At 44.2% G+C, this 22,614-nt stretch overlaps 1 protein-coding gene across 1 annotated transcript in view; it reads right to left on the bottom strand.

Moving 5' to 3' along the window:
* Positions 1-22,614, bottom strand: part of LOC130341775 (IgGFc-binding protein-like) — a 74,259-nt gene that overhangs the window by 18,895 nt on the left and 32,750 nt on the right. The window contains exons 9-11 of the mRNA XM_056554234.1: positions 20,097-20,126; positions 16,160-16,213; positions 9,712-9,762 (exon numbers count right to left, since the gene is read on the bottom strand). The gene's annotated coding sequence lies outside the window, so the exon portion shown is untranslated. The remainder of the gene's footprint in view (positions 1-9,711; positions 9,763-16,159; positions 16,214-20,096; positions 20,127-22,614) is intronic.

The raw sequence follows: 22,614 nt of genomic DNA, 5'->3' as shown, positions 1-22,614 counted from the left end.
GGGTAAAGGGTGTATGCCCCCTGTTTGCTGTTGGGGTAAGGGGTGTATGCCTCCTGTTTGCTGTTGGGGTAAGGGGTGTATGCCTCCTGTTGAGGTAAGGGGTGTATGCCTCCTGTTTGCTGTTGGGGTAAGGGGTGTATGCCTCCTGTTTGCTGTTGGGGTAAGGGGTGTATGCCTCCTGTTTGCTGTTGGGGTAAGGGGTGTATGTCTCCTGTTTGCTGTTGAGGTAAGGGGTGTATGTCCCCTGTTTGCTGTTGGGGTAGGGGGGTGTATGCTTCCTGTTTTCTGTTGCGGTAGGGGGTGTATGCCTCCTGTTTGCTGTTGGGGTAAGGGGTGTATGTCCCCTGTTTGCTGTTGGGGTAAGGGGTGTATGCCCCCTGTTTGCTGTTGGGGTAAGGGGTGTATGCCCCCTGTTTGCTGTTGGGGTAAGGGGTGTTTGCCTCCTGTTTGCTGTTGGGGTAAGGGGTGTATGCCTCCTGTTGAGGTAAGGGGTGTATGCCTCCTGTTTCCTGTTGGGGTAAGGGGTTTTATGCCCCCTGTTTTCTGTTGGGGTAAGGGGTGTTTGCCTCCTGTTTGCTGTTGGGGTAAAGGGTGTATGCCCCCTGTTTGCTGTTGGGGTAAGGGGTGTATGCCTCCTGTTTGCTGTTGGGGTAAGGGGTGTATGCCTCCTGTTGAGGTAAGGGGTGTATGCCTCCTGTTTGCTGTTGGGGTAAGGGGTGTATGCCTCCTGTTTGCTGTTGGGGTAAGGGGTGTATGCCTCCTGTTTGCTGTTGGGGTAAGGGGTGTATGCCTCCAGTTGAGGTAAGGGGTGTATGCCTCCTGTTTGCTGTTGAGGTAAGGGGTGTATGCCTCCTGTTTCCTTTTGGGGTAAGGGGTGTATGCCTCCTGTTTGCTGTTGGGGTAAGGGGTGTATGCCTCCTGTTTGCTGTTGGGGTAAGGGGTGTATGTCTCCTGTTTGCTGTTGAGGTAAGGGGTGTATGTCCCCTGTTTGCTGTTGGGGTAGGGGGGTGTATGCTTCCTGTTTTCTGTTGCGGTAGGGGGTGTATGCCTCCTGTTTGCTGTTGGGGTAAGGGGTGTATGCCCCCTGTTTCCTGTTGGGGTAAGGGGTGTATGCCTCCTGTTTGCTGTTGGGGTAAGGGGTGTATGCCTCCTGTTTGCTGTTAGGGTAAGGGGTGTATGCTTCCTGTTTTCTGTTGCGGTAGGGGGGTGTATGCTTCCTGTTTTCTGTTGCGGTAGGGGGTGTATGCCTCCTGTTTGCTGTTGGGGTAAGGGGTGTATGCCCCCTGTTTCCTGTTGAGGTAAGGGGTGTATGCCTCCTGTTTGCTGTTGGGGTAAGGGGTGTATGTCCCCTGTTTCCTGTTGGGGTAAGGGGTGTATGTCCCCTGTTTCCTGTTGGGGTAAGGGGTGTATGCCCCTGTTTGCTGTTGGGGTAAGGGGTGTATGCCCCCTGTTTGCTGTTGGGGTAAGGGGTGTTTGCCTCCTGTTTGCTGTTGGGGTAAGGGGTGTATGCCTCCTGTTGAGGTAAGGGGTGTATGCCTCCTGTTTCCTGTTGGGGTAAGGGGTGTATGCCCCCTGTTTGCTGTTGGGGTAAGGGGTGTTTGCCTCCTGTTTGCTGTTGGGGTAAAGGGTGTATGCCCCCTGTTTGCTGTTGGGGTAAGGGGTGTTTGCCTCCTGTTTGCTGTTGGGGTAAGGGGTTTATGCCTCCTGTTGAGGTAAGGGGTGTATGCCTCCTGTTTGCTGTTGGGGTAAGGGGTGTATGCCTCCTGTTTGCTGTTGGGGTAAGGGGTGTATGCCTCCTGTTTGCTGTTGGGGTAAGGGGTGTATGCCTCCAGTTGAGGTAAGGGGTGTATGCCTCCTGTTTGCTGTTGAGGTAAGGGGTGTATGCCTCCTGTTTCCTTTTGGGGTAAGGGGTGTATGCCTCCTGTTTGCTGTTGGGGTAGGGGGGTGTATGCTTCCTGTTTTCTGTTGGGGTAAGGGGTGTATGTCCCCTGTTTGCTGTTGGGGTAGGGGGGTGTATGCTTCCTGTTTTCTGTTGCGGTAGGGGGTGTATGCCTCCTGTTTGCTGTTGGGGTAAGGGGTGTATGCCTCCTGTTTGCTGTTGGGGTAAGGGGTGTATGCCTCCTGTTTGCTGTTGGGGTAAGGGGTGTATGCCTCCTGTTTGCTGTTGGGGTAAGGGGTGTATGCCTCCTGTTTGCTGTTAGGGTAAGGGGTGTATGCCCCGTTTCCTGTTGGGGTTAGGGGTGTATGCCTCCTGTTTGCTGTTGGGGTAAGGGGTGTATGTCCCCTGTTTCCTGTTGGGGTAAGGGGTGTATGTCCCTGTTTCCTGTTGGGGTAAGGGGTGTATGCCTCCTGTTTGCTGTTAGGGTAAGGGGTGTATGCCTCCTGTTTGCTGTTGGGGTAAGGGGTGTATGTCCCCTGTTTGCTGTTGGGGTAAGGGGTGTATGTCCCCTGTTTCCTGTTGGGGTAAGGGGTGTATGTCCCTGTTTCCTGTTGGGGTAAGGGGTGTATGTCCCCTGTTTGCTGTTGGGGTAAGGGGTGTATGTCCCCTGTTTGCTGTTGGGGTAAGGGGTGTATATCCCCTGTTTCCTGTTGGGGTAAGGGGTGTATGTCCCTGTTTCCTGTTGGGGTAAGGGGTGTATGCCCCCTGTTTGCTGAGGAGTCAGGAGTTGGCTGACTTCTCTCTGCAGTAGAGATAAGTGGTGGATTCCCCATTTGCTGTGGGGATCAAGGTTGGAGGCCTCCTCTCTTCTGTGGTAGGTAAGGGGTGGAATCCTTCTACCTGCTGTGACCAAGAAAGGGTTTTCCCTTTTTTGGCAAGAGACGTGTACCCCTGTATAATGGGAAGGTAAGAGACGTATACCCCTGTATAATGGGAAGATAAGAGACGTATACCCCTGTATAATGGGAAGATAAGAGACGTATACCCCTGTATAATGGGAAGATAAGAGACGTATACCCCTGTATAATGGGAAGATAAGAGACGTATACCCCTGTATAATGGGAAGGTGAGAGACGTATACCCCTGTATAATGGGAAGGTAAGAGACGTATACCCCTGTATAATGGGAAGATAAGAGACGTATACCCCTGTATAATGGGAAGATAAGAGACGTATACCCCTGTATAATGGAAAGGTGAGAGACGTATACCCCTGTATAATGGGAAGGTAAGAGACGTATACCCCTGTATAATGGGAAGGTAAGAGACGTATACCCCTGTATAATGGGAAGGTGAGAGACGTATACCCCTGTATAATGGGAAGGTAAGAGACGTATACCCCTGTATAATGGGAAGATGAGAGACGTATACCCCTGTATAATGGGAAGATAAGAGACGTATACCCCTGTATAATGGGAAGATAAGAGACGTATACCCCTGTATAATGGGAAGATAAGAGACGTATACCCCTGTATAATGGGAAGGTGAGAGACGTATACCCCTGTATAATGGGAAGGTGAGAGACGTATACCCCTGTATAATGGGAAGATAAGAGACGTATACCCCTGTATAATGGAAAGGTAAGAGACGTATACCCCTGTATAATGGAAAGGTGAGAGACGTATACCCCTGTATAATGGGAAGGTGAGAGACGTATACCCCTGTATAATGGGAAGGTAAGAGACGTATACCCCTGTATAATGGGAAGATAAGAGACGTATACCCCTGTATAATGGGAAGATAAGAGACGTATACCCCTGTATAATGGAAAGGTAAGAGACGTATACCCCTGTATAATGGGAAGGTAAGAGACGTATACCCCTGTATAATGGGAAGGTAAGAGACGTATACCCCTGTATAATGGGAAGGTAAGAGACGTATACCCCTGTATAATGGGAAGATAAGAGACGTATACCCCTGTATAATGGGAAGATAAGAGACGTATACCCCTGTATAATGGGAAGATAAGAGACGTATACCCCTGTATAATGGGAAGATAAGAGACGTATACCCCTGTATAATGGGAAGGTAAGAGACGTATACCCCTGTATAATGGGAAGATAAGAGACGTATACCCCTGTATAATGGGAAGGTAAGAGACGTATACCCCTGTATAATGGGAAGGTAAGAGACGTATACCCCTGTATAATGGGAAGATAAGAGACGTATACCCCTGTATAATGGGAAGATAAGAGACGTATACCCCTGTATAATGGGAAGATAAGAGACGTATACCCCTGTATAATGGGAAGGTGAGAGACGTATACCCCTGTATAATGGGAAGGTAAGAGACGTATACCCCTGTATAATGGGAAGATAAGAGACGTATACCCCTGTATAATGAGAAGGTAAGAGACGTATACCCCTGTATAATGGGAAGATAAGAGACGTATACCCCTGTATAATGGGAAGGTAAGAGACGTATACCCCTGTATAATGGGAAGATAAGAGACGTATACCCCTGTATAATGGGAAGATAAGAGACGTATACCCCTGTATAATGGGAAGATAAGAGACGTATACCCCTGTATAATGGGAAGATAAGAGACGTATACCCCTGTATAATGAGAAGGTAAGAGACGTATACCCCTGTATAATGGGAAGATAAGAGACGTATACCCCTGTATAATGGGAAGATAAGAGACGTATACCCCTGTATAATGGAAAGATAAGAGACGTATACCCCTGTATAATGGAAAGATAAGAGACGTATACCCCTGTATAATGGGAAGATAAGAGACGTATACCCCTGTATAATGGGAAGGTAAGAGACGTATACCCCTGTATAATGGGAAGGTAAGAGACGTATACCCCTGTATAATGGGAAGATAAGAGACGTATACCCCTGTATAATGGGAAGATAAGAGACGTATACCCCTGTATAATGGGAAGGTAAGAGACGTATACCCCTGTATAATGAGAAGGTAAGAGACGTATACCCCTGTATAATGGGAAGATAAGAGACGTATACCCTTGTATAATGGGAAGATAAGAGACGTATACCCCTGTATAATGGGAAGGTAAGAGACGTATACCCCTGTATAATGGGAAGATAAGAGACGTATACCCCTGTATAATGGGAAGATAAGAGACGTATACCCCTGTATAATGGGAAGGTGAGAGACGTATACCCCTGTATAATGGGAAGGTAAGAGACGTATACCCCTGTATAATGGGAAGATAAGAGACGTATACCCCTGTATAATGGGAAGGTGAGAGACGTATACCCCTGTATAATGGGAAGGTAAGAGACGTATACCCCTGTATAATGGGAAGATAAGAGACGTATACCCCTGTATAATGAGAAGGTAAGAGACGTATACCCCTGTATAATGGGAAGATAAGAGACGTATACCCCTGTATAATGGGAAGGTAAGAGACGTATACCCCTGTATAATGGGAAGATAAGAGACGTATACCCCTGTATAATGGGAAGATAAGAGACGTATACCCCTGTATAATGGGAAGGTAAGAGACGTATACCCCTGTATAATGGGAAGATAAGAGACGTATACCCCTGTATAATGGGAAGATAAGAGACGTATACCCCTGTATAATGGGAAGGTGAGAGACGTATACCCCTGTATAATGGGAAGGTAAGAGACGTATACCCCTGTATAATGGGAAGATAAGAGACGTATACCCCTGTATAATGGGAAGAAAAGAGACGTATACCCCTGTATAATGGGAAGATAAGAGACGTATACCCCTGTATAATGGGAAGATAAGAGACGTATACCCCTGTATAATGGGAAGATAAGAGACGTATACCCCTGTATAATGGGAAGATAAGAGACGTATACCCCTGTATAATGGGAAGATAAGAGACGTATACCCCTGTATAATGGGAAGATAAGAGACGTATACCCCTGTATAATGGGAAGGTAAGAGACGTATACCCCTGTATAATGGGAAGGTAAGAGACGTATACCCCTGTATAATGGGAAGATAAGAGACGTATACCCCTGTATAATGGGAAGGTAAGAGACGTATACCCCTGTATAATGGGAAGATAAGAGACGTATACCCCTGTATAATGGGAAGGTGAGAGACGTATACCCCTGTATAATGGGAAGGTGAGAGACGTATACCCCTGTATAATGGGAAGGTGAGAGACGTATACCCCTGTATAATGGGAAGAAAAGAGACGTATACCCCTGTATAATGGGAAGATAAGAGACGTATACCCCTGTATAATGGGAAGATAAGAGACGTATACCCCTGTATAATGGGAAGATAAGAGACGTATACCCCTGTATAATGGGAAGATAAGAGACGTATACCCCTGTATAATGGGAAGATAAGAGACGTATACCCCTGTATAATGGGAAGATAAGAGACGTATACCCCTGTATAATGGGAAGATAAGAGACGTATACCCCTGTATAATGGGAAGATAAGAGACGTATACCCCTGTATAATGGGAAGGTGAGAGACGTATACCCCTGTATAATGGGAAGGTGAGAGACGTATACCCCTGTATAATGGGAAGATAAGAGACGTATACCCCTGTATAATGGGAAGATAAGAGACGTATACCCCTGTATAATGGGAAGATAAGAGACGTATACCCCTGTATAATGGGAAGATAAGAGACGTATACCCCTGTATAATGGGAAGATAAGAGACGTATACCCCTGTATAATGGGAAGATAAGAGACGTATACCCCTGTATAATGGGAAGGTAAGAGACGTATACCCCTGTATAATGGGAAGATAAGAGACGTATACCCCTGTATAATGGGAAGATAAGAGACGTATACCCCTGTATAATGGGAAGGTAAGAGACGTATACCCCTGTATAATGGGAAGATAAGAGACGTATACCCCTGTATAATGGGAAGATAAGAGACGTATACCCCTGTATAATGGGAAGGTAAGAGACGTATACCCCTGTATAATGGGAAGATAAGAGACGTATACCCCTGTATAATGGGAAGATAAGAGACGTATACCCCTGTATAATGGGAAGATAAGAGACGTATACCCCTGTATAATGAGAAGGTGAGAGACGTATACCCCTGTATAATGGGAAGGTAAGAGACGTATACCCCTGTATAATGGGAAGATAAGAGACGTATACCCCTGTATAATGGGAAGGTAAGAGACGTATACCCCTGTATAATGGGAAGGTAAGAGACGTATACCCCTGTATAATGGGAAGATAAGAGACGTATACCCCTGTATAATGGGAAGGTAAGAGACGTATACCCCTGTATAATGGGAAGATAAGAGACGTATACCCCTGTATAATGGGAAGGTAATAGACGTATACCCCTGTATAATGGGAAGATAAGAGACGTATACCCCTGTATAATGGGAAGGTAATAGACGTATACCCCTGTATAATGGGAAGATAAGAGACGTATACCCCTGTATAATGGGAAGGTAATAGACGTATACCCCTGTATAATGGGAAGGTAATAGACGTATACCCCTGTATAATGGGAAGATAAGAGACGTATACCCCTGTATAATGGGAAGGTAATAGACGTATACCCCTGTATAATGGGAAGATAAGAGACGTATACCCCTGTATAATGGGAAGGTGAGAGACGTATACCCCTGTATAATGGGAAGGTAAGAGACGTATACCCCTGTATAATGGGAAGGTAATAGACGTATACCCCTGTATAATGGGAAGATAAGAGACGTATACCCCTGTATAATGGGAAGGTGAGAGACGTATACCCCTGTATAATGGGAAGATAAGAGACGTATACCCCTGTATAATGGGAAGGTAATAGACGTATACCCCTGTATAATGGGAAGGTAATAGACGTATACCCCTGTATAATGGGAAGATAAGAGACGTATACCCCTGTATAATGGGAAGGTAATAGACGTATACCCCTGTATAATGGGAAGATAAGAGACGTATACCCCTGTATAATGGGAAGGTGAGAGACGTATACCCCTGTATAATGGGAAGGTAAGAGACGTATACCCCTGTATAATGGGAAGATAAGAGACGTATACCCCTGTATAATGGGAAGGTAATAGACGTATACCCCTGTATAATGGGAAGATAAGAGACGTATACCCCTGTATAATGGGAAGATAAGAGACGTATACCCCTGTATAATGGGAAGGTGAGAGACGTGTACCCCTGTATAATGGGAAGATAAGAGACGTATACCCCTGTATAATGGGAAGATAAGAGACGTATACCCCTGTATAATGGGAAGGTGAGAGACGTGTACCCCTGTATAATGGGAAGATAAGAGACGTATACCCCTGTATAATGGGAAGGTAAGAGACGTATACCCCTGTATAATGGGAAGATAAGAGACGTATACCCCTGTATAATGGGAAGATAAGAGACGTATACCCCTGTATAATGGGAAGATAAGAGACGTATACCCCTGTATAATGGGAAGATAAGAGACGTATACCCCTGTATAATGGGAAGGTAAGAGACGTATACCCCTGTATAATGAGAAGGTAAGAGACGTATACCCCTGTATAATGGGAAGATAAGAGACGTATACCCCTGTATAATGGAAAGATAAGAGACGTATACCCCTGTATAATGGGAAGATAAGAGACGTATACCCCTGTATAATGGGAAGATAAGAGACGTATACCCCTGTATAATGAGAAGGTGAGAGACGTATACCCCTGTATAATGGGAAGGTAAGAGACGTATACCCCTGTATAATGGGAAGATAAGAGACGTATACCCCTGTATAATGGGAAGGTAAGAGACGTATACCCCTGTATAATGGGAAGATAAGAGACGTATACCCCTGTATAATGGGAAGATAAGAGACGTATACCCCTGTATAATGGGAAGGTAAGAGACGTATACCCCTGTATAATGGGAAGGTAAGAGACGTATACCCCTGTATAATGGGAAGATAAGAGACGTATACCCCTGTATAATGGGAAGATAAGAGACGTATACCCCTGTATAATGGGAAGGTAAGAGACGTATACCCCTGTATAATGGGAAGATAAGAGACGTATACCCCTGTATAATGGGAAGGTAAGAGACGTATACCCCTGTATAATGGGAAGATAAGAGACGTGTACCCCTGTATAATGGGAAGGTAAGAGACGTATACCCCTGTATAATGGGAAGATAAGAGACGTATACCCCTGTATAATAGCATTTTCTATATATTATTGTATCTCTTATATATTTTATGTGTTATTGTTTCTCTGGTATCATGTACATTTCCTTTAACTCAATGATTTACAAGTTGCGATAACCATCTCCTCCTTCCATTATGGTTCCCTATTGGTTCCTCCTCAGGGGTCTTTCCTCTCCTCGGTGCTTGACATGTAATTTGAAGTTACATATTTATGGCAATAAACTATGTGTGGGAAACATATGTAAATAATGAATAAATACATGGCAAATGTTCACACAGTCACAGCTTTGGTCTGATGTTCCAGGAGTCAGGTGGGAGTTGCAGTTATGGGGACTAATAGATGTTCCTAGTGGTGGACAGGCTGAGCCTTAAGGATGTAATACTGGTAATGTCCTGCAGGGGTGGGCTCGGTGATGAAGGGGGGGGGGGGTCTTTAGGGTCATTGATGTTCTTACAGTGTCCTGCTTAGATTGCAGCCAGTGTGCCACCCTATGCTGCTTTATGTTCGGGGGCTGTATGCTCTCACAGTATTCAGGAATCTCATTGGCCGAGCTCTTCACTTGACCCATGTGACTGCTTTAGTCCTACTAGAGCCCTGTAATCACTACTGTTGGCTAATACTATCAGCACTTTCTGACGACACCGCTGTCACAATTTTACTTGGTGTAAATACTCACGGAATCCTCCAGAACCCGTCCCCTCTTTTCCTCCAGTTCCAACTTGAAAACCTGAAAAAGAAAAGTATAAATCCGATTGTAGCAGGGAGGATATTAGATAACACCAGAAGGAGACCGTATGTACCCCAATCTCTACTCCAACTACCACTAACAGGACTACCGCTACAACCACAACCAGGACCACCGCTACAACTACCACAGCCAGGACCACTGCTACAACTACCACTAACAGGACTACCGCTACAACCACAACCAGGACCACTGCTACAACTACCACAGCCAGGACTACAACTACTACAACCACAACCAGGACTACAACTACTTCAACCACAACCAGGACTACCGCTACAACCACAACCAGGACTACAACTACTACAACCACAACCAGGACTACCGCTACAACTACCACAGCCAGGACTACAACTACTTCAACCACAACCAGGACTACAACTGCTACAACCACAACCAGGACCACTGCTACAACTACCACAGCCAGGACTACAACTACTTCAACCACAACCAGGACTACAACTGCTACAACCACAACCAGGACCACTGCTACAACTACCACAGCCAGGACTACAACTACTTCAACCACAACCAGGACCACTGGTACAACTACCACAGACAGGACTACAACTACTACAACCACAGCCAGGACTACAACTACTTCAACCACAACCAGGACTACAACTACTTCAACCACAACCAGGACTACCGCTACAACCACAACCAGGACCACTGCTACAACCACAACCAGGACTACAACTACTTCAACCACAACCAGGACTACAACTACTTCAACCACAACCAGGACTACCGCTACAACTTCTACAACCAGGACTACAACTACTTCAACCACAACCAGGACTACAACTACTTCAACCACAACCAGGACTACAACTACTACAACCACAACCAGGACTACAACTACTTCAACCACAACCAGGACTACCGCTACAACCACAACCAGGACTACAACTACTACAACCACTAACAGGACTACCGCTACAACCACAACCAGGACTATCGCTACAACCACAACCAGGACCACTGCTACAACCACAACCAGGACCACTGCTACAACTACCACAGCCAGGACTACAACTACTTCAACCACAACCAGGACTACAACTACTTCAACCACAACCAGGACCACTGCTACAACCACAACCAGGACCACTGCTACAACCACAACCAGGACTACAACTACTTCAACCACAACCAGGACTACCGCTACAACCACAGCCAGGACTACAACTACTACAACCACAACCAGGACTACAACTACTTCAACCACAACCAGGACTACCGCTACAACTACCACAGCCAGGACTACAACTACTACAACCACAACCAGGACCACTGGTACAACTACCACAGCCAGGACTACAACTACTACAACCACAACCAGGACTACAACTACTTCAACCACAACCAGGACTACCGCTACAACCACAACCAGGACTACAACTACTACAACCACAACCAGGACTACCGCTACAACTACCACAGCCAGGACTACAACTACTACAACCACAACCAGGACCACTGGTACAACTACCACAGCCAGGACTACAACTACTACAACCACTAACAGGACTACCGCTACAACCACAACCAGGACCACTGCTACAACTACCACAGCCAGGACTACAACTACTACAACCACAACCAGGACTACAACTACTTCAACCACAACCAGGACTACAACTACTACAACCACAACCAGGACTACAACTACTTCGACCACTAACAGGACTACCGCTACAACCACAACCAGGACCACTGGTACAACTACCACAGCCAGGACTACAACTACTACAACCACTAACAGGACTACCGCTACAACCACAACCAGGACCACTGCTACAACTACCACAGCCAGGACTACAACTACTACAACCACAACCAGGACTACAACTACTTCAACCACAACCAGGACCACTGCTACAACTACCACAGCCAGGACTACAACTACTACAACCACTAACAGGACTACAACTACTTCAACCACAACCAGGACCACTGCTACAACTACCACAACCAGGACTACAACTACTACAACCACTAACAGGACTACAACTACTTCAACCACAACCAGGACCACTGCTACAACTACCACAACCAGGACTACAACTACTACAACCACAACCAGGACCACTGCTACAACTACCACAACCAGGACTACAACTACTACAACCACTAACAGGACTACCGCTACAACCACAACCAGGACCACTGCTACAACTACCACAGCCAGGACTACAACTACTACAACCACTAACAGGACTACAACTACTTCAACCACAACCAGGACCACTGCTACAACTACCACAACCAGGACTACAACTACTACAACCACTAACAGGACTACAACTACTTCAACCACAACCAGGACCACTGCTACAACTACCACAACCAGGACTACAACTACTACAACCACAACCAGGACCACTGCTACAACTACCACAACCAGGACTACAACTACTACAACCACTAACAGGACTACCGCTACAACCACAACCAGGACCACTGCTACAACTACCACAGCCAGGACTACAACTACTACAACCACAACCAGGACTACAACTACTTCAACCACAACCAGGACTACCGCTACAACCACAACCAGGACTACAACTACTACAACCACTAACAGGACTACCTCTACAACCACAACCAGGACCACTGCTACAACTACCACAGCCAGGACTACAACTACTACAACCACTAACAGGACTACAACTACTTCAACCACAACCAGGACCACTGCTACAACTACCACAACCAGGACTACAACTACTACAACCACTAACAGGACTACAACTACTTCAACCACAACCAGGACCACTGCTACAACTACCACAACCAGGACTACAACTACTACAACCACAACCAGGACTACAACTACTACAACCAGGACTACAACTACTACAACCACTAACAGGACTACCGCTACAACCACAACCAGGACTACAACTACTACAACCACTAACAGGACTACCGCTACAACCACAACCAGGACTATCGCTACAACCACAACCAGGACCACTGCTACAACTACCACAACCAGGACTACAACTACTACAACCACTAACAGGACTACCGCTACAACCACAACCAGGACCACTGGTACAACTACCACAGCCAGGACTACAACTACTACAACCACAACCAGGACTACAACTACTAAAACCACAACCAGGACTACCACTACAACTACCACAGCCAGGACTACAACTACTACAACCACAACCAGGACTACCGCTACAACTACTACAACCAGGACTACAACTACTACAACCACTAATAGGACTACCGCTACAACCACAACCAGGACCACTGCTACAACTACCACAGCCAGGACTACAACTACTACAACCACAACCAGGACTACCGCTACAACTTCTACAACCAGGACTACAACTACTTCAACCACAACCAGGACTACCGCTACAACTACAACCAGGACTACCACTACAACTACCACAACCAGGACTACAACTACTCCAACCACAACCAGGACTACCGCTACAACCACAACCAGGACTACAACTACTACAACCACAACCAGGACTACCGCTACAACTACCACAACCAGGACTACAACTACTTCAACCACAACCAGGACTACGGCTATAACTTCTACAACCAGGACTACAACTACTACAACCACAACCAGGACTACCGCTATAACTTCTACAACCAGGACTACAACTACTACAACCACAACCAGGACTACCACTACAACTTCTACAACCAGGACTATAACTACTTCAACCACAACCAGGACTACCGCTACAACTACAACCAGGACTACCACTACAACTACCACAACCAGGACTACAACTACTACAACCACAACCAGGACTACCGCTACAACCACAACCAGGACTACAACTACTACAACCACAACCAGGACTACCACTACAACTACAACCAGGACTACCACTACAACTACCACAACCAGGACTACAACTACTACAACCACAACCAGGACTACCACTACAACTACAACCAGAACTACCACTACAAGTACCACAACCAGGACTACCGCTACAACTACAACCAGGACTTCCACTACAACTACCACAACCAGGACTACAACTACTACAACCACAACCAGGACTACCGCTATAACTTCTACAACCAGGACTACAACTACTTCAACCACAACCAGGAATACCGCTACAACTACCACAACCAGGACTACAACTACTACAACCACAACCAGGACTACCGCTACAACTACCACAACCAGGACTACAACTACTACAACCACAACCAGGACTACCGCTACAACTACTACAACCAGGACTACCGCTACAACTACTACAACCGCAACCAGGACTACAACTACTTCAACCACAACCAGGACTACCGCTACAACTTCTACAACCAGGACTACAACTACTTCAACCACAATCAGGACTACCACTACAACTACAACCAGGACTACCACTACAACTACCACAACCAGGACTACAACTACTTCAACCACAACCAGGACTACCGCTACAACCACAACCAGGACTACAACTACTACAACCACAACCAGGACTACCGCCACAACTACCACAACCAGGACTACAACTACTACAACCACAACCAGGACTACCGCTACAACTACCACAACCAGGACTACAACTACTTCAACCACAACCAGGACTACCGCTACAACTACTACAACCAGGACTACCGCTACAACTACTACAACCGCAACCAGGACTACAACTACTACAACCACAACCCAGACTACCACTACAACCACTACCAGGACTACCACTACAGCTACTACAACCACATCTACAACTACCACAACCCGGACTACCACTACTACCACAACCAGGACTACCGCTAAAACTACTACAACCACAACCAGGACTACCACTACAACCCCTACCAGGACTACCGCTAAAACTACTACAACCACTACCAGGACTACCACTACAGCTACTACAACCACAACTACAACTACCACAACCCGGACTACCACTACAACCACAACCAGGACTACCGCTAAAACTACTACAACCACAACCAGGACTACCACTACAACCCCTACCAGGACTACCGCTAAAACTACTACAACCACTACCAGGACTACCACTACAGCTACTACAACCACAACTACAACTACCACAACCCGGACTACCACTACAACATCTACCAGGACTACCGCTAAAACTACTACAACCACAACCAGGACTATCGCTACAACTACTACAACCACAACTACAACTACTACAACCAGGACTACCACTATAACTACCACAACCCCCACTACAACTACTACAACCACAACCAGGACAACTACTACAACCACAACCCATACTACCGCTACAACTACTACAACCACCACCAGGACTACCACTACAACTACTACAACCACAACCAGGACTACAACTACTACAACCAGGACTACCACTATAACTACTACAACCAGGACAACTACTACAACCACAACCCATACTACCGTTACAACTACTACAACCACTACCAGGACTACAACTACAACCAGGACTACAACTACTACAACCACAACCCATACTACCGCTACAACTACTACAACCACTACCAGGACTACTGCTACAATTACAGCCACAACCTGTACTACCATTACAACTACTACAACCACTACCCGGAATACCGCTACAACAACAACTGCTGCTGCTGCAATTACAACTACTACTGATACTGCACAGTTAATACTACCACTGACCTATTACTGGTTGTACTGTCTGATACCATGCCTACTACATCATTGACTACTATACCAACAATCCCACTAGGACTACATGACAATGTCATCACTATAACTACTTACTGTTGTTACTGCTACTGTTACTATTGTAACTTTAGTAATATTAATATTACAACTGCCTGATATGGCCACACAATCTCTGCACCTAGTACTACTGTCCATCTACTACTACTTCCACTATTAGTAATACTGTCCATCTACTACTACTTCCACTATTAGTAATACTGTCCATCTACTACTACTTCCACTATTAGTAATACTGTCCATCTACTACTACTTCCACTATTAGTACTACTGCCACTTTTACTACTACTTCCACTATTAGTAATACTGTCCATCTACTACTACTTCCACTATTAGTACTACTGCCACTTTTACTACTACTTCCACTATTAGTAATACTGTCCATCTACTACTACTTCCACTATTAGTACTACTGCCACTTTTACTACTACTGCCACTATTAGTAATACTGTCCATCTACTACTACTTCCACTATTAGTAATACTGTCCATCTACTACTACTTCCACTATTAGTAATACTGTCCATCTACTACTACTTCCACTATTAGTAATACTGTCCATCTACTACTACTTCCACTATTAGTACTACTGCCACTTTTACTACTACTACTGCCACTACTGCTACTATTACTACTACTAGGCTAAAATAGGAATTACCTAATCCATTCTTGTGTCCTCCTTTAGTTCCTCCAACTCCATTGAGGATTCCACCTACTAAGAAAAGAGAACATTATTGTCCATGTGCTTCCCAGACTAAGAAACAGTTCTACATTACGGTCTCATGCTCCCGATCCAGGCCATTCACCATTCTGCACACTTGCTATATTTCGTCATTTGATGAAAGATTTCCTCCAGGACCGGAGCATACAAAGTTGTCCGACAGTTCTATTTGGTATTTTATTCAAGTTACTTTTCCTAGAATCTTAGTGATTGTTGGTATCATGACGAGGGGTGGACAGGGAGAGTCAGCCTTAAGCTGTCCCGAGAAACACTCTTCCTGCCTACTGCCCATCCACCCTAAATGATGGATCGACAACTGGGCGCCGGTCCCTTCCTGTGCTAAAGTGCAATGGGTGTAAAGCTAAACAAATATACAGTACATAGTCGGGGACAGGTCAGGAGTACAAGTAACAGGAATAACCAACAACAAGATAAACCAGACAGGATATAAATATACAAACAGGGCAGGATATTGCGTACTAACATACAGTTCAGAAACAAGAAAAACAGCAGATATGAATAAATGAACAAGACTAAACATGGAATAAGTGTACGGCAGAAACCAGGAGATGCAGGGGATGAACAGATTAACTGAATGTCAAACACTAAACAGGTCAGGAAACATAGAACACTGTTCACACTGGACACAGAACACTCTACACAAACAGATACTAGTTCAGAGCACACAAAGAACAAACTAGACTCCCCACTCCAAATATGGAGGGACATCAATATTAAAGCCAAATAGCCTCCTAGCCAGTGGGCATACTCCACCATGTGATCAGGATACTGTTCTAGAAGGAAACAAATATAATACATGAAACACAAGACTGAGAACCGGATGAGTCTGAACAGACTCTAGAGAAAACTTCAAAAGCCAAACTCCAAAACATGGAGGAATACGGGTAAGGACTCTAAACAGGAATACTAAATACTGAGCACGGGTACAAGCACAAGATGTCCAGTGTGAACACAGACTAGGATAACAAGGTTAAAGCAGAACGGACGTAAAAAAAATACTAAAAACTAAGAGATGTACTTAAAACCAAGCAGACTAAAATCTATATCATAACAGGAGTGTAATTATGATATTGATATTCACCTCCTCCTGTTCCCCCCTAACTGCCACTTTGACGGCTCCCGATCTCCATTCCCTTACCACTTCTTCCAGGTTCCTGTAATATGTTGCCCCCATAAGAACTGCCCACTCCTACAATTTCCTGCTGAGGTGGGACACAACTGCCCCCAGTCATTGGCTGAGGGGGCAATTCCTTCAGGGAGAGACCCCCCCCCCCCAAAAAAAAAAGCTTCCTTTGTTGTATAAAGGAACATAGAGTTCATAGAGGGATAAACTATCTCGTATAAACACAAATCCCTTAGATAATTTATCTGTGCCTATGGTAACTGAACATCAGGTAGTGGCCTCTTACACCACTAGGTGGGGCTACAACCATTCACTGCTGACACCCTCCCGCTGTTAGGTGCTATTATTAGCCATCCTTGCTCTTTAGTGGGTTTACATATTATATATATTGAATTCTCTGTAGGCACGACTGTATTAAAATGGAAACAGCCTTCCCGACATTTCAACACATCCACGTCTTTGTCAAGGGTTGTGAGCCTTGCAAATCTTGACGAAGCCATGGGCATGGTGAAACATTGGAGAGGCTGTTCTTGTTTGGCACACATTGGCCCTCATGTACTTTATGTGTTTATGACTGATTTTGTTTGTGCTGTGCGCCAAAATTGTGTCGCACATTGTCTCGGCCAGAATTTGCCTGGAAAAAAGATAGAAGTGGAAAACTTCTGAATAAATCTGGAAAAGGGGGCATGGCTACAAGACATCTCCAAATCCCTGTGGGGGAGATTTATCAAAACCTGTCCAGAGGAAACATTGCTGAGTTGCCCATAGCAACGAATCAGATCGCTTCTTTCATTTTTCACAGGTCTTTTCAAAAGTGAAAGTAGCGACTTTTCCTCTAGACAGGTTTTGATAATTCTCCCCGTGTGTTTACTTAGGAAAACCCCTAAAAATCGAAAACATTTCTTACCACACAGACGGTGACGAGAAAACAAACAATTATTCTAAAAAAAAAACTATTCAGATGCAAAACAGAATTTTTTTAAAATATTATTCATAAATGAAATAATTTTCAAATGTTATTAGTGTAAAAAAAATCTGTTTTTTATTCTTTTTTGCTATTGAAAATTCTTTCAATTTATTTCTCATGCTTTGTTACACTTTTTTTTGTTTTGTTTTGATTTTTTCAATATAGTAAATTTTTTTGTCCTAATGAATGGAAAAGCAAACCATACTCGATGATGTCATTGGTGGAAGTATTTAAATTTTTTGTTTGTTACACATTTTGCTGTAAAAATCCCCTGAGGACTGAGGAAATGTGCTCAGCCGGATTTTCCCCTCACAATGCACCAAATTATCCATGTGCCAAAAAGTTCACACTCCTATATGTACATAATAAATACCATGAAAAACCCACAGAACCAAATCAGGAAACCAATATTACCACATCAGGGCCAGAGACACAACTTAGACCATATTACTCTACATTTAGCCAAGACGAGAGGCTCAAGTCAGGTAAGAAAATGATTTGGGGCCAAATAAGCCAGAACTCTCTACATTTGGATGAGTAAACCTGCCCCATTGTATAACATTAGGGGATCTAGAATTAGATGTTTTAGAGTAAATACTATGGGTCTATATCATACATTGTAGGTTTACTTCAAAATTCTGGGGCTACTGTCCCCCAAAATACCTTGCACCATATTCACTATGAGTTTTAAACAAAGGGGCGGAGCATGCGAGGAAAGGGTGGGACTTAACAAAAAGGGGAAATGTGACCCGATATTGTTGGCTTTAGATACTGACATAAATTCAGCCCACAAATAGTTAAAGGGGTACTCCAGCACTAAGACATCTTAAGGATAGGGGATAAGATACCTGATTGTGGATGTCCCACCGATGGGGACCCCCGTGATCTTTCACACAGCACCCCGTTACCTTCAGCCCCCGGAGCATTCACTCGGGGTCTGATGACTGCCGTTCATGGGGCCGGAGTATTGTAACGTTACGGCTCCGCCCCCGTGTGACATCACACACTGCCCCCTGTGTGACGTCACGCTCCACCCCCTCAATGCAAGCCTCCCATAGGCTTGCATTGAGGGGTCAGGGCGTGACATCACACAGGGGGCGGAGCCTTGACATCACAATACTCTGGTCCCATGATCGTCAGTCATCAGACCCGGAGCGAACAAGCTCCGGGGGCTGACGGTAACGGTGTGCTGCGTGAAAGATCACAGGGGTCCCCAGCGGCGGGACACCCACAATCAGGCATCTTATCCCCTCTCCTTTAGATAGGGGATAAGATGTCTTAGTGCCGGAGTACCCCTTTAATATAAATAGATAACCGTGGCTACAGATGCAGCAAATTCCTAATCCAGAAGCCGTGATAGCGCCTCAGCCGCCGGGTTCACGTGTATCTTATAATAAGCAGAAGCTAAGAAACACATGGGGGAGATTTATCAACACTTGTCCAGAGGAAGAGTTGTCCATAGCAACCAATCAGATCGCTTCTTTAATTTTTAACAAGGCCTCTGCAGCGATGAGATTGGTTGCTATGGATAACTCGTCAGCTTTGATGAATCTCCCCCATTATCTTTCTCTTTCATCCTATCCTTATAAGAGAAGTCGATGTTGGACGATTCTCCTTTGTCAATGAATTGTTGGGAAGGAGTTTAGTTTTCTGTCGACTTCTTCCCCTCACACATAAGGAGGACAGAACAGTCAGACATGAACCAAATAAAGTGTCTGATACCAAATCCTTAAATCCGGGATCTATAGATCATGTGACTCTACCTGTCCCTGAGAAAAGATCTCCCCCGGCATCTGAAAAATACAATGTAGGGATCAATTAATATCTCAGAATGTCCTTCTAATCCACATGGAGTAAACATTTATAGTAGAGTTTATGCTAAATTTATTAGGTAATAATTGGTAAACTCGTTGTAATAGGTTCAGGGACACAGATCACCCCCGTTAAATTTAAGAAATAACAGGATATACTGAACTAGTAATATCTCAATAGTAGAAGTAGTGATGGCAGTAGTAGTGTTAGCTGTAAAGTAATGCTAGTGAAGGGAGTATTAATACAAGTAGTAGTAACAGAGGTAGTAATGATGGTTGTAGTAATATTAATTGTGTAGTAATACTAGTGAAAGAAGTATGAGTACTAGTAGTAGTAGCAGGGGTAGTAATGGTGGTGGTTATAGTAGTATTAGTTGTGTAGTAATACTATTAAAGGGAGTATGAGTACTAGTAGTAGTAGCAGAGGTAGTAAAGGTGGTGGTTGTAGTAGTATTAGTTGTGTAGTAATATTAGTAAAGGGAGTATGAGTACTAGTAGTAGTAGCAGGGGTTGTAATGGTGGTGGTTATAGTAGTATTAGTTGTGTAGCAATACTAGTAAAGGGACTATGAGTACTATTAGTTGTAGCAGAGGTAGTAATGGTGGTGGTTATAGTAGCATAAGTTGTGTAGTAATACTAGTAAAGGGAGTATGAGTACTAGTAGTAGCAGGGGTAGTAAGGATTGTGGTTGTAGGAGAATTAGTTGTGTAGTAATACTAGTAAAGGGAGTGTAAGTACTAGTAGTAGTAGCAGAGGTAGTAATGGTGGTGGTTGTAGTAGTATAACTTGTGCAGTAATACTAGTAAAGGGAGTATGAGTACTAGTAGTTGTAGCAGGGGTAGTAATGATGGTGGTTGTAGTAGTATTAGTTGTGTAGTAATACTAGTAAAGGGAGTATGAGTACTAGTAGTTGTATCAGGGGTAGTAATGATGGTGGTTGTAGTAGTATTAGTTGTGTAGTAATACTAGTAAAGTGAGTATGAGTACTAGTAGTAGTAGCAGGGGTAGTAATGGTTGTGGTTATAGTAGTAATAGTTGTGTAGTAATACTAGTAAAGGGAGTATGAGTTCTAGTAGTAGTACCGGGGGTAGTAACGGTGGTGGTTATAGTAGTATTAGTTTCGTAGTAATACTAGTGAAGGGTGTATGAGTACTACTAGTAGCAGGAGTAGTAATGATGGTGGTTGTAGTAGTATTAGTTGTGTAGTAATACTAGTAAAGGGAATATGAGTACTAGTAGTAGTAACAGGGGTAGTAATGATTGTGGTTGTAGTAGTATTAGTTGTGTAGTAATACTAGTAACGGGAGTGTGAGTACTAGTAGTAGTATCGGGGGTAGTAATGATGGTGGTTGTAGTAGTATTAGTTGTGTAGTAATACTAGTGAAGGGAGTATGAGTACTAGTAGTAGTATCAAGGGTAGTAATGATGGTGGTTGTAGTAGTATTAGTTGTGTAGTAATACTAGTAAAGGGAGTATGAGTACTAGTAGTTGTAGCAGGGGTAGTAATGATGGTGGTTGTAGTAGTATTAGTTGTGTAGTAATACTAGTAAAGGGAGTGTGAGTACTAGTAGTAGTAGCGGGGGTAGTAATGATGGTGGTTGTAGTAGTATTAGTTGTGTAGTAATACTAGTAAAGGGAATATGAGTACTAGTAGTTCTAGCAGGGGTAGTGATGATGGTGGTTGAAGTATTATTAGTTGTGTAGTAATACTAGTAAAGGGAGTATGAGTACTAGTAGTAGTATCAGGGGTAGTAATGGTGGTGGTTGTAGTAGTATAACTTGTGCAGTAATACTAGTAAAGGGAGTATGAGTACTAGTAGTTGTAGCAGGGGTAGTAATGATGGTGGTTGTAGTAGTATTAGTTGTGTAGTAATACTAGTAAAGTGAGTATGAGTACTAGTAGTAGTAGCAGGGGTAGTAATGGTGGTGGTTATAGCAGTATTAGTTGTGTAGTAATACTAGTAAAGGGAGTATGACTACTAGTAGTAATGGTGGTGGTTGTAGTAGTGTTACTTGTGCAGTAATACTAGTAAAGGGAGTATGAGTAGTAGTAGCAGGGGTAGTAACGGTGGTGGTTGTAATAGTATTAGTTGCATAAAACTAGTAAAGGGAGTATGAGTACTAGTAGTAATGGAGTGGGTTGAAGTAGTATTAGCTGTGTAGTAATATTAGTAAAGGGAGTATGAGTACTAGTAGTAGTAGCAGGGGAAGTAATTATGGTGGTTGTAGTAGTATTAGTTGTGTAGTTATACTAGTAAAGGGAGTAGGAGTACTAGTAGTAGTAGCAGGGGTAGTAATGGTGGAGGTTGTAGTAGTATTAGTTGTGTAGAAATAATAATAAAGGGAGTATGAGAACTAGTAGTAATGGTGGTGGTTGTAGTAGTATTAGTTGTGTAGTAATACTAGTAAAGGGAGTATGAGTACTACTAGTAGTAACAGCGGGGGTAGTAATGGTGGTGGTTGTGGTAGT

The sequence above is a fragment of the Hyla sarda genome, unplaced genomic scaffold (assembly GCF_029499605.1).
Source record: "Hyla sarda isolate aHylSar1 unplaced genomic scaffold, aHylSar1.hap1 scaffold_627, whole genome shotgun sequence".
NCBI lineage: Eukaryota > Metazoa > Chordata > Amphibia > Anura > Hylidae > Hyla > Hyla sarda.
This window is presented reverse-complemented; position numbering and strand designations above follow the sequence as displayed.